This window comes from Ursus americanus, chromosome 28 (genome assembly GCF_024610735.1).
Source record: "Ursus americanus isolate L20-20 chromosome 28, mUrsAme1.1.p, whole genome shotgun sequence".
Lineage (NCBI taxonomy): Eukaryota > Metazoa > Chordata > Mammalia > Carnivora > Ursidae > Ursus > Ursus americanus.
Genome location: NC_142154.1, coordinates 6,780,272 through 6,792,840, shown reverse-complemented (window position 1 = coordinate 6,792,840; position 12,569 = coordinate 6,780,272). Strand labels below are relative to the sequence as shown.

The window sequence follows — 12,569 nt, the reverse complement described above, 5'->3', positions numbered from 1 at the left end:
CCATTGGCTCCAGCCCCTCTCAGGACAGAGGCTTCCCTGGTCACCCCCTGGATGACTGGCCACTTAGCCGTTTCAAATCATTCCTGACACACTAGCCTGGACCAGCTCCAATGGGAAGGCCAGCCTAGGACTTCCATAAATCAGGATTCTCATCGTTTCCACCACACGGCCCTGGGGCCAACATTAACCATCACCACTCCATCCAGGGCCTCTGTTCTATCCACCTGCATCCAGGCAAGTGTTGTGCACACACACACACACACACACACACACACACGTACACATGTTCGCACCCACACCTGTACGTACATAGTTTAAAAGACAAAGTGGCATTAGGGAAAGACCCTGGCCCTTGGAAGCAAAAAGCCACTATGTACAGCTCTCTTCTATTGCTATGAGTGGTCACTTACAGACTCATTTGTCCTCTCCAAGCCTCCGTTTTCCGTGTCTTTAAAGTGGACCCAGAAAGAACCTGCCTCATAAGTCACTGGTAGGATCTCCCTGAGATATTTCTAAGAGCACCTAGCAAACTGCCTGACACATCAGTTCTTTGTCATAGGCGATGCTCTTTTCCATTAGTTCCTCTGCTTGGGACTGATATCACGAAATGACTATCTCTCTTAGAGAAAAAAAATGTCTTAAATTCAAAGAAAAATTTGCTCATGCATGCAATATGGAGCAAAGAGCATCAAAATAAGAATCTAATAATGGCTCCAGTTCTGCCAAAACTGAGTTGCGTGAATCAAATACATTCAACCCCAGTTTTCCCATCTACGAAAGAGGTATGCTGCTGGAAATCCCTTGGGTCTTTTTCAGAGTCAGTGTTCTAGAACTCTTCTCAGAGGCAACTAACTCTCTCATCCAAAGTGCATACCCACTTTCCAAACTGGACTGGTGAAACTGGCAATCCAGACGTGAGAGCAGGCGTGTCTGATCCTGTCCCCCCTCGCAGCCCCTCAGTAAGACCGTGTCTCTGTCGTGGTACAGGAGGCCTTGACTCTTCCACATCCTTCCCACCGAGCCACCACCAGCCTAGTGGGCATGAAGTACAGCAGACTGCACTGAGCTGGAGGGTCCCAGGAGCCGGGTGAGATGGGCAGCCAGGGGCAGAGTTGTTCAAGGAAGCCTCCAAAATGGAGTTGAGGAAAGAAGGAAGGTTGAATTTGTCACATCAGAAATGGGAACTTCAGGAGCTAGGACAAGCTGGACAAGCCAGCGTGAGGCCTGTGAGGTGGCAAGGGCAAAAGGCTCCAGACCAGTTCCAGCTGGTGCCAGCTTCTGGCACAGGGCAAGCCCCACCCCCCAAAGGGGCCGGCAAACCCGTGGCCAGGCTCTGGAAATCACTAGGGCCAAGGCTTACAAAGAGGGTCTGGAAGTGCAAGACAGAGATGAGGAAACGACCCTGCGCAAAAAGCCAGTCTACTTCTTAGCCTTCCCTAAGACATTCACGAGGAAGTGTCAATACTGGACTTCACCCTGGAGAAACTCTGTCCTCATGTGGAGAATGAGGTAACAAACACAGGAGACAAAGAAAAGCCTGTCATTCCTTCAAATCTGGTCTGGAGGCTCTTCGCACTACATCCTCTAAATAGATGCTTTTCCGGTACCGGCCCCGCGTGCGAGAAGGCACCCACCATGACCCATCGCTGGCTGCAGCTGCAGGACCCGAAGGAGGGAATGTTTCAAGCCCTTGCCCAGCATCCCCAGCCGGTGAGTGGTGGAACCAGGACCAGGCTTAGGCTCTGCACACACCATCCGGCTCTTAAATCACAGAGGGCCCATTTCATATCAGTTTTCAACACAACCACACCTGCAGGAGAACAGGTCAGTATGCGCTTTGAAGCCAGGAGAACTTGGGTTCCAATCCCAGCTTCACCTTTACTAGCTGTGTGACCGCGGGACACTTTCTTAACCTCTTTATTCTCTCCTTTGTCATCTGAGAAACTGGTGTAAATACTGCCTACCTCTCAGTGTTTCTGGGAGGTTATTGTGAGAACCTAGCTTATGTCTGTCACATAGTAAGGACTCTATAAATGGTGATCTTCTTTCCCTCTCCTCCTCTGCCCCCGTCTTCCCCCATCACGAGTGTTAATGCGGCTGCCTCCCACATGGCAAAGAGAAGTCAACTGGGGGGGTCCCTGAGTCTCCCTGTCTCAGGGGAGCACACTGGGGTATTCACATTCTGTCTTCGGGTTTGGGGTGTCATGGGAGAGGGTGTCCTGGAGGTGCCTGGGTCCCTCCAATTCCCAGACCAACTGGGCCCCCACCTCCTTGCCCAGCTGAGGGCAGGGCGTCGCCGGCTGTCCCGGGAAGCCCTCAGTGACCAAGCTCGTCACTAAGACTGAGCGCACAGCCAGGGCCCCCCTTCAAGGCCGTTAATTAACCACTGTCCTTCAGGATGACTGTTTTGTTTCTGGCATCATTTGCTGACAAGAGTTTCACATCTAGGTTCCTTTCTATCCCCCAGGCTTAGCTGTTTGTCCCCCACATGTGTATTCAGTTGCACATCGTCCCATCAAGAAACATCTCCTGGGCTCGTTGGCCAAGCCCTTGGGCCAGAGCCGAAAGGACCCCCTGCTCTCTCCTGCTGGCGAGAAATGTTCTGGACTAAGGGTCCCCCCAGAGTATTCCTGAGCTTTTGGGAAATCCATGGGCCGAGCACAACCTGATCCACTCCCATCTTGGATGAGCACCAATTCAAACATCCAAGCAGAAGATGTGGTCCATACCGCCTGGCTGGCTTGCTCTGGCCAGATATTAGAGAAAGCATCATATGTTGGGCAAAGTGGGGTCTTAGACTCTGCCTACCTCGCCTGCCTTCCATTTACTTCTACTCATTTCTCTTAAAGATTTTATTTATTGGGGCACCTGGGTGCCTCAGTTGGTTAAACATCTGCCTTTGGCTCAGGTCATGATCCCTGGGGTCCCTCCATGCTCCCTCTCCCTCTGCCTGCCACTCCCCTTACTTGTGCTCTCTCTCTCTCTCTGTCAAATGAATAAATAAAATCTTTTAAGATTTGAGAGAGAGAAAAAAGGAACAGGGGGAGGGGCAGAGGGAGAAGGAGACTCCCCACTGAGCAGGGAGCCCAACATAGGGCTCAATCCCAGGATCCTGAGATCATGACCTGAGCCAAAGGCAGATGGCTAACCAACTGAGCCACCAGGAGCCCCTTACTTCCACTCATTCTTATGAGCTATGTTCACAGCTTGCAGAAACACAGGCAGCTCTCAGCCCTGTGGTATCTTCCTAGACTTTCTGTCCTGCTCTCTCTGTCTGGAATGTCTTTCCTGTCATCCCCCAACTCCTCCAGATCAGGGAGAGCTTCCTGGAGGCAGTGAGTCTTGGAATCAGTCTGGAGGGATGAGCTGCATCACCGTTTAGGTGGCTAACTTCTATTTATTCCCCTAAAGCAGCGCCCATAGCTTCTCCCCCAGAAAGCCTTCCCTGACCACCCTCGGGCGCAGCTAGGCCAGATGCTGCACCAGGGAGCGCTCTTCAGTGAGTGCTTCTGCTTTGAGGTTGAGACCTGTGTCAGGAAACAGATGGCACACTCGAACTAGCTCATTGAGAAGAGTTTAATAAAGGGACTGTTGACAAAGGTGTAGGCAGGGTTTACAGAGACAAAGAGAGACAGCGCTGGCTAGCAGCAGAGGGCAGCCCGAACCACACACACCCACACACACACACACACACCCCCCACACACACACACAGAGGCTATGTGAAACCGGCAGGGAGCGCTCAGCAGGACCAGGAGAGAAGGATGGAGGGGAAGTACCAAGCCTCGTGGGGGGTAATATCACATATCAGAATGACAGAATAATAATGTTTGTTTTGTGTTCATACCTTAATTAATACTTTCAGTTGATGTCTTGTAATATGTTTATATACAGTTTATATTTGAAAGGGATTAAGGTTTTAAGTGTCCCTGATTATTTAAAAATGAATTTTAAATACTTGATTTTAAAGCACCAGGATTAACACTAGTATTTCAGCATCACGTGAAATAAATACTAAACCATAGTAGTATCGTTTTGTCCCAATATTGACGATCAGTATTCTGTTAGGTGCAAGCGGTCAGAACCCAGCCCACGAGGACTTCACACGAGTCTGACAGCTCCAGGGGAGGGCCCGCTTCGGCCCAGCTTATATGGAAGGGCCTGAACAGTGTCACCAGAGTTTGGGTGACTCGGTCACTTTGCCTGGCTCTCTGCTCTCCTCCATGGTTGTCTTGATTCTCAGACAGTCTCCCCCTCGCGCTCACCAGGGCACTGGGGCAGCTCTAGACCCCAGACCCACTCACCTTCATATCCAGCGGAGAGAAGTCTCTGTGCCAGAAATCCACTGAAGGCTCGCTGCCCCCAGGGCTCTGGAGGGGGGCTGTGTCCCTGTGTCCATCGCTACAGCAATCCTGTGACATGGCTTGTGAGCTCCAGCCACCCTGTGGGCCCAGCATGGGCTCAGCTTTTTCTGAAACATAAATATTGAGGATGGGAAGGAGATGGTTCCCCCAAAGCATAAGAAGTCATCCCCCAAAAGGGAAATCTGATGCTGAGTAAGAAACAACAGATACCCACCTCAGATGTGCCTCTCCACCCTTCCACAAAACCCTGGACTTCCCTCTTAAATGACTCCATTCACACTCTTAAAAACAAAAACCGAATAAACAAAGAAGCCCTCTAGACTAAGTTCCTAGAGCACGGAGACTTCCTTGTATTCCCAATCCCTAGGAAGTGTCTGGCATTCTGTACTTGCTCTGTACTTGTTTGCGGAGGGCACATATGATCAGAAGTGCTCGGTGAGAATGCTGTGCCCGTGGCCATCAACCCAACAGGCTGATGGGACAGTGCTTCCTAGTTGCCTTCGGAGCTCTGAATACATACTTGAGTGAACCTAGGAATTGCCTGGGCAGTTTCTTCAAATACAAACTCCCGGGCCCCAGTGCCAGAGACTCTGATTCGGGAAGTGTGGGGTGAGTTTGAGACTCCGCATCTCCAGCCAGCTCCCACGGGGTGCTGCTGCTGACCCAGGACTATCCTTTGAGGAGCACTGCTCCAGACCTGCAAGGCAGGCCCGGAGCATCAGGGAAAGCGCATTGTTCTGACCAAGAGCTGGATTACCCTTCGTGATGAAAAACAATATATTCAAGATGGTGCTCCAGTGACAGCTATATTAACCGAGCAATTTCAAATGGTTTTGCTCAATGGGATGTCTAATGAAAGGACTAGCATTTTCAAAACTATCTGGTAAAAGATTTATTCAATTAAAGTGATTCAATTTTTAAAGGTATTTGTCCCTTCTCAGAGGCAAAGCCATGCTTTTCTAATTAAAAGCTAATTACTGGCTAATATGCTGGTCTCACTGCTTTCAGCACAATGAAGCAGAGGGGGCAGGAGGGCCCGGAGGCTGTGCTAGAAACCCCAAGAGTAAAGAAAGATGGGCACCTCTCCCCCATCCCCCAGAGGCCCTGCATAATGAACCTTACACTTAGTATCTTCATTCATTCAACAAACATCTTAAGACTTTTTTTTTTAAAGAGAGATTTTAAGTGCCTATGTAATCCACATCATGTCACTCCCCTGCTTAAGACCTTTCATAGTCTCCTGACTGCACAGGACAGGTACAAAAGCTTTCACACCGCCCATGAGGACTAATCAGGACCCTCTGCATCTCTCCAGCCTCATCTTGTACCACTGGCTTTTTGTCTTGAGGACCAGCCACACCAGGCTTCCGTCTTGTGGTTCCTCCAGCATACCAAGTCTTTTCTAGCCTCAGAGCCCTTCCACACGCTGCTTCCTCTACCTGTCTGCCTTTGCTGAACTGTCACATGCTCGCAGAGACCTTCCCCGATCCCTCTTCCCTCGGTCTATTCTTTTAGACAATCCAGCAATGAAACAGATTTCAGATTCCAGAAACATACACAAATGCAGGTGAAAATATAGCCCAAGGTCAACATGACATTTTGAATCAGTAGAACAAAGGACGTGGTTTCCAAGAAGTGATGTTGGGATAAACTGTGTCTCCAGCTGGAGAAGAAAAGTTTGATCTCAACCTTATTTCTTATACCAAAATAAATTCCTGATGAAAGAAAAGTTCAAATGTGTAAAATAAAATCAAAAAGTACAAGAACTTTTATTACACTCTTGGAGTGAGAAAGGCCTTTTTCAAAGTATGATACAAACTTAGAAACTAAGATAGAAAAGATTATTACACTAACTTCACAAAAATAAAAATTTTCTTTATGAGATAGTCGTAAGAAAAGTAAAAACTGATGGAAATATTTGCAACATGTACCACAGACAAAAGGCCAATTCTCTTAATATATAAAGAGCTTCTACAAATCAATAAGAACAACATGCCAATAGGAAAATGTGGACAAGCTAAAACAATTAACAGTAACTGAAGTAGAATGAATTTTAAACATATAAAAAGATGTGAAAATTTAAATGAGATACCATTGTTACCTATCAGGTTGGCCAAGTTGACAAAGCTTAATAGCAGATTGTTGGCAAGGGTATGAAGAAACTAACATTTTCATTCTATGCCTGTGACCTTTCTGGAGGCAGGAACCATAATATTTAAAATGTGCAGAGTCATTAATCCAGCAATTGCAATTCTACAAAATTATCCTACAGATATGCTTGCACATGTGTGAAATAGCATACGCATAAGAGTATTCATTGCAGCATTGTTAAAAATTCAAAACACTGTAAACAAACTAAATATCCTTCAATATCAGACTAGTTAAATAAATTATGAAACAATCCATATAATGAATATTATACAGGCTTTAAAATGAATGAGGCAGCTCCCATGAACTGATGTGGAGCTTTCTCTAAGATATATTATTATGTGGAAGAGCAAGCTATTGAAGAGGGTGTGTACCATGCAAGAATGTGCTTTAAAAATAAAATACTATGCATGCATATACTTATATATACATTGATTAACTTTGGAAGGAAACACAGGGGCTGGTAACTGAGGCTGCCTTCCAGGAAGGGAACTAGGTGGGGGTTGGGGGGGGAGACTTCCTTTTCACTGCATACGCTCTGTAACTTTTGAATTTTGTATATAGTATGTATCAAAATGAATTTTTGATTAAGAATAAATGAGTTAAAGCCATTTCACATTTCACACACGGAAATGGGGGGAAAAGGAAAAAAGCAGAAACAAAATGTTACCAATAATTGTGTGGTGATATCAGGAGTGCCTTTTACTTGCTCTTTGTATTTTTCTATATTTAACCCTATTTCTTTAATGAGCATGTACTGATTTAAAATGGGGAAAAGAGTCATTTTTAAAAAGCATTGGCAGAGTCAGTAATCACCATCTTTCCTGTTGAGCCGCATGTGTTCCCAGCTGGATATGGCATGAAATCCCCCAGCCACATCTGTTAATCCTGAGCCATCCTTGTAAAGACCCTGTGAGCCTCTGCATGTGGCTTTGGGGAAACAGGTCATCCCAGCAGCATCTCTGGTCCCACTCCCAGCAGGCTGGGGGCAGGCTCGTGCATAAATGACAACAGAGCCCCACCTCCGAGAGCTGCTGTGAGGCCCCCAAACTTGGAAAGACCACCAAAAAAAAAACAAAAAAAACAACAAAAAAAAACCAGTTACAGTTAACATTTGAACAATGCCCTGGAGTTTGCCAAAAGCACCTTATATGACATTTTACTTGATTCTCACAACTGCAGTGAAATGCAGCTCTAATTATTTCCCCCTTTTGAAAGCTAGTGGAATCAGCGTTCAGAGAGGGAAAGTGACTGGTCCAGGCTCACACAGCTCTATGTCCTAGGGTTAGGAGTTTAATCCGTGTCTTCTATTCCAAACCAGAAGCTCTTTCCACTTAATAAGTTGCGGTGGTAAACACTAAATGTGCTCACCAAAATTGATCTCTTTTCCCTGGGCAAACAGCTAGATTACATTTCCCTGCCTTTCTTACAATTAACTGTGTCATTGAATTAAGCATGTCTTCTTATTCTGATGTTTCCACATCTGGAGCCTTAACTGACCCTGGGCAAGCTCCCCTCCCAGAGTTAGCAGATTTCTAGAGATAGTCAACTCTCCCAAGAGCATGTCTGTCACCTGAAAACTAACCAGTCCAAACCCAAACCCCCAACCTCCTGGTTTCTCAGCTTTTAGACGGCATGACACGATTTCTCTGTCCTCATCACCCCAGGGCCAGGCATCAGACAACTAGGGGCAGCCCCTATATCTTGAGCCCCTAAAATTATTCAAACTAGCCAATCCTAAACCAGCTTACCCTGCTTCACCCATCCCTCCTCATGAAAAATATAATAAAGGCTTTTCACTCTCCCTCTGTCTCCTAACTGACCCTGCTCCTTCCTTGTGTGGTTCCCATGGATTTGGGGTTCCCCCTCCTTTTGGTAACTGTGGGTAATAAAGTCTTTTCAATGGCCGACAGCTCCTTATCTGTTGGCCTCACCAATGGAATGTGATTCGCAGTGAAAGATAACACCTTCCAGGGCTGGTCCATAGGAGCCCACCACACAAGCCTCTCACTCTGTCTGTCCCTCCCTGACTCCATCTCCTCCTCTCTCCCCGTCTATGAGCTGGATGTAGAGCAAACCACCCAGGAGAGTACTTTGAGGCCCTGGGGGGGGGGGCTATAAAATGGAAGAAGGCTGCATGCTTGAATTACCACATGGGAGACCACCTGTCAGACACATCAATACCATGATCTGAGCAAACACTAAACCTCTACTGTGCTAAGACTTTGCAGTCTTGAGCTTCTTTGCTACAGAAGTTGGACTATCCTGACGAATTCAGTTGCCAAAACATGTCTTTGGTTGCTTCTACATCCTACCACATCCCTGCCCCTCATCTCCAATCCCCCAAGGCCTTGGAGTTTCCCAACTCCCCTCAGATTGCCTAAATCCCCCTAGAAGAGCATCCAAGTATATTCCCCCAAATTCAATTCCACAAATGTTGCCTAAGCACCTGTCATGTGCTGGGCACAGAGCAGGATCAGACAAATATCGGAGCCCTACGAGAGGGCTTGGTACCAGCTAGTGGAGATCAGGAAGAAGGCTGTGCCCCAAGCACATGAGGCTGAAAGGAGAGAGTATCTGCCACCTTGTATTACAGGCTCCTTGACTGCTGGGTGTACTGGTTTCAACATCAAAAGGAAAGGAGAAGGGGGAGAAGGAGGAAGAAGAAGAGGAGCAGAGAGAATGACAGTGCAGTTGATTGAGACTCAAAGAACAGAGACAAGACTGAGTAGGAGCCAAGGGGGGCTGGGGAGTAAGTTGAGAAACTCAGGTCCCAGGAAAGGGGAGGCGTAAGCATCTAAAAGCATAGGTAAGAACACTGCAGACCAGCAACACCCCGGTCCCATGTGGTTTTGGACAGGATGCTAGAACTACTGGCTTTCTGTCCCTGAAACCAAGCCTCCCTTAGGAAAACCCTGGTAACATCCCCCCGCCCCAGCATCCCCCGTCCAGTTAAGAAGCATTTGTGTCCTCCCCCAGGTCTCTGCCATGGGCCCACCAGACTGCTGATGCTCCGCCGAGGCACCACAGCCCTCCGAGGCACACGTTTGCATTTGGCAAACAGGCAGGGTTTGCTGCAAGGAACTGTGGAAGCGGGAGGTGTGAGACACTGTCCTAATCAGGAAGCATTTGGCTGCAAGGAACAGAGATGCCCCAACTGAGCTCAAATACTGGAGGGTTTTATTGAAGGATTATCAAGAAAACTCAAGGAAGGATTGCGAGGGAAGTGAAAGTCATGCTCACAGAAGCTAGAAAATCCCCCTCCCCTCCTGTGCAGAGCTTCTCTCTCTCCCTCTCTCTATCCTGTTTCTAGTGTCATGACTATGTGTCCAGTTCTTTGTAGAATGACTTTATCTAGCTACCATGGTTCCAGCTCACCCATAACGCAACCTTTCCGTGGGTATTGGCGTGTCAGGTGACTTGAGCTCTGACTCCACAGGACTCCTAGTTCAATGCCCCACAGCTCATCAACTCAGCCCCTCAGAATCTTGATTTCAAATTCTTGAGAGCAGATCTGACCATATTAGGTCATATGTCCACCCCCGGTCTAATGAGCTAAGGTCAAGGGAGAGAGATGACCTGAAACAAAGAGCTGCTCCTTCCAGCGACTAGGAGCCCACCAGATGAATAAGCAGATTATAGATGCAGACACAAACTCACTCACGTGTGCACTGCAGACTGGGTCTGGCTCTCAAAAACCTCACCATCTCCTGGGAGAGCTTGACTCAAGTAGACTCTCCTTCAAGGAAATGAGAGGGAGGCATCAGTCCCATTTCCCAGAGAGGAACGAATGCAAAGCAGCAAGTCCCTACGGCAGGTAAGGAACTCAGCTGCAGCCCTATAGGAGCAATCTCCCACATTTCACACTGACCCAAACCTGGTCCCCCAGTGACCAGGCTGACATTTGGTCCACCTGGGCCTATAGCCCAAAATAACCCCTCTGTCCTCACCCTCTCATCAGAAACTCCTGCTGTACTGTTATGTGAGCAGAATGCCAAATTAGAGGTGGCTTTATGACCCAACCAAACAATACCATCCCTGCTCCCTAGGAGCATAAATGTCAATACACACCACACTGATCTAAAAGCAGCTAAGATGTCACGATGCAAAAATACACAATGTAAAGGAAAAAAAGTTAGTCACAGTGGTGGCAGGAGGGCTGAACTAGAAATGCAGAGACCTAGTTGCTTGTCCTGACCCTGAAACTAGCTCACCAAGTGAAGGTGGCCAAGCCACTTCCTGGCTTTGTACCTAGGTGACCTCTATGGTCTGCTTTCCCAGCGTGTTTGGTTGAGGGTCATCCTGGACAGGGTTAGTGGGGTAGTAAGTGAAAGGGAAGATGACTCATACTTTCCCCTACTTAGAAAAGATTCCCTGCATGAGGTCAGGTCCCAGAATTGGTTAAAAGAGGGAGGGAAGAGGGGTGCCTGGGTGGCACAGCGGTTAAGCATCTGCCTTCGGCTCAGGGTGTGATCCCAGCGTTACGGGATCGAGCCCCACATCAGGCTCCTCCGCTATGAGCCTGCTTCTTCCTCTCCCACTCCCCCTGCTTGTGTTCCCTCTCTCGCTGGCTGTCTCTATCTCTGTCGAATAAATAAATAAAATCTTAAAAAAAAAAAAAGAGGGAGGGAAGAGGGCAGTAAATTAGAAAGAGTTTTCAGGCCAGGTGCCACCTGGGAGAAGGGGCTGTGTCACTCTCATGGGACGGGTACCTGTGGCTGAACAGGGGACTGGTATCCTGCTGTTGAAAGATATGGTCAGCCATGAAAAAGAAGGAAATCCTGCCATTTGCAACAACAGGGAGGGATCTTGAGGGTGCTCTGATCAGTGAAATAAGTCAGACAGAGAAAGACAAATACTGCATGATCTCACTTATATGTGGAATCTTAAAAAGCCAAACCATAGAAACAGAGAGTAGAGTGGTGGTTGCCAGGGGCTACAGAGTGGGGGAAATGGGGAGATGTTGGTCAAAGGGTACATATTTCCCATTATGAGATGAATAAGTTCTGGAATCTAACATACAGCATGGCGACGTAGTCAACAATACTGTATTGTATGCTTGAAAGTTGATCTTAAATGTTCTCACCACTACAACAAAAAGATGGTAAGGATGTGAGGTGAAGGATGGGTAAGCTAACCTTATTGTGGTGATCAAATCATCACATTGTACACCTTAAACTTACACTGTTTTACACCAATTATATCTCAATAAAGATAGAAAAAAAGGTCCTGATGTTGCCTCAAGTCTTCAGTGGGTGTGGGTACATATAGGGAGGAGCTGTAGCAGTAGGGGGCAGGCAGGAAGTGAAACATTGGTGTGCATGGTCTTTTCTACAAGGCCTCCAGGAAGCCTACTGGGAAGTGTTCATGGTATCCTGTTGTGAGTTAGGGGCATTTCTGTCTCGAGGCACAGAAACCCCACCCAAACGGTCTTAAGCCAAAAGAGAATTTAGCAATACATGTAACTGAGAAGTTCAGAACTAATGCTAGCTTCAGGCATGGCTGGGTACAGGTGCTCAAAGAGTATCACCAAAACTTGGTTCTGCATCTCTAAGGTCTACTTTCTTTGGATAGGATCCATTCTCAGCAGGGCTCTTCTGACCACCAGGTGACTACAGTGGCTCCCACACCACATACTTCCAGGTTCAAGACCTACGAGAAAGTGTGAGTCTGCTTCCCCAGTACCGAAACAAAAATCCTAGAGTTCAATCTCAGTGGTTCTGACTGGCCTGCCTTGAGTTATGTGCTAGTTTCCCAAAGCAATTACTGCCAGCAGGGGAATGAAATGCACCCATTATATAAGCCTGAGCCTTATGCTCCACCCCAGGGGCTGGGGATGCAGCCTACTCAAAGCAGAAAGAGAGGGAGAAGTAGACCCTCAGATGAAAATGGGAAAGCGCTGTTACAAGAAAAAAATGGGGAATGGATGCTTGAGAAGCAAATAACTTGTGGTCACTACAGCAAATTATCCTAGACTGGACATGTTGCCAACAGTGCATTTCCACTGCAGATGTAAATTCACATGGAAAAGATCCCATCGCAGCTACTTTGGACATATT

General features: G+C 47.4%; 1 protein-coding gene across 1 annotated transcript in view; it reads right to left on the bottom strand.

Moving 5' to 3' along the window:
• The window catches only part of NTRK3 (neurotrophic receptor tyrosine kinase 3), a 538,421-nt gene extending 533,937 nt beyond the window's left edge, over positions 1 to 4,484 (bottom strand). Inside the window, exon 1 of the mRNA XM_087856654.1 lies at positions 4,303 to 4,484. The gene's annotated coding sequence lies outside the window, so the exon portion shown is untranslated. The remainder of the gene's footprint in view (positions 1 to 4,302) is intronic.
• Between the last annotated feature and the right edge of the window lie 8,085 nt (positions 4,485 to 12,569).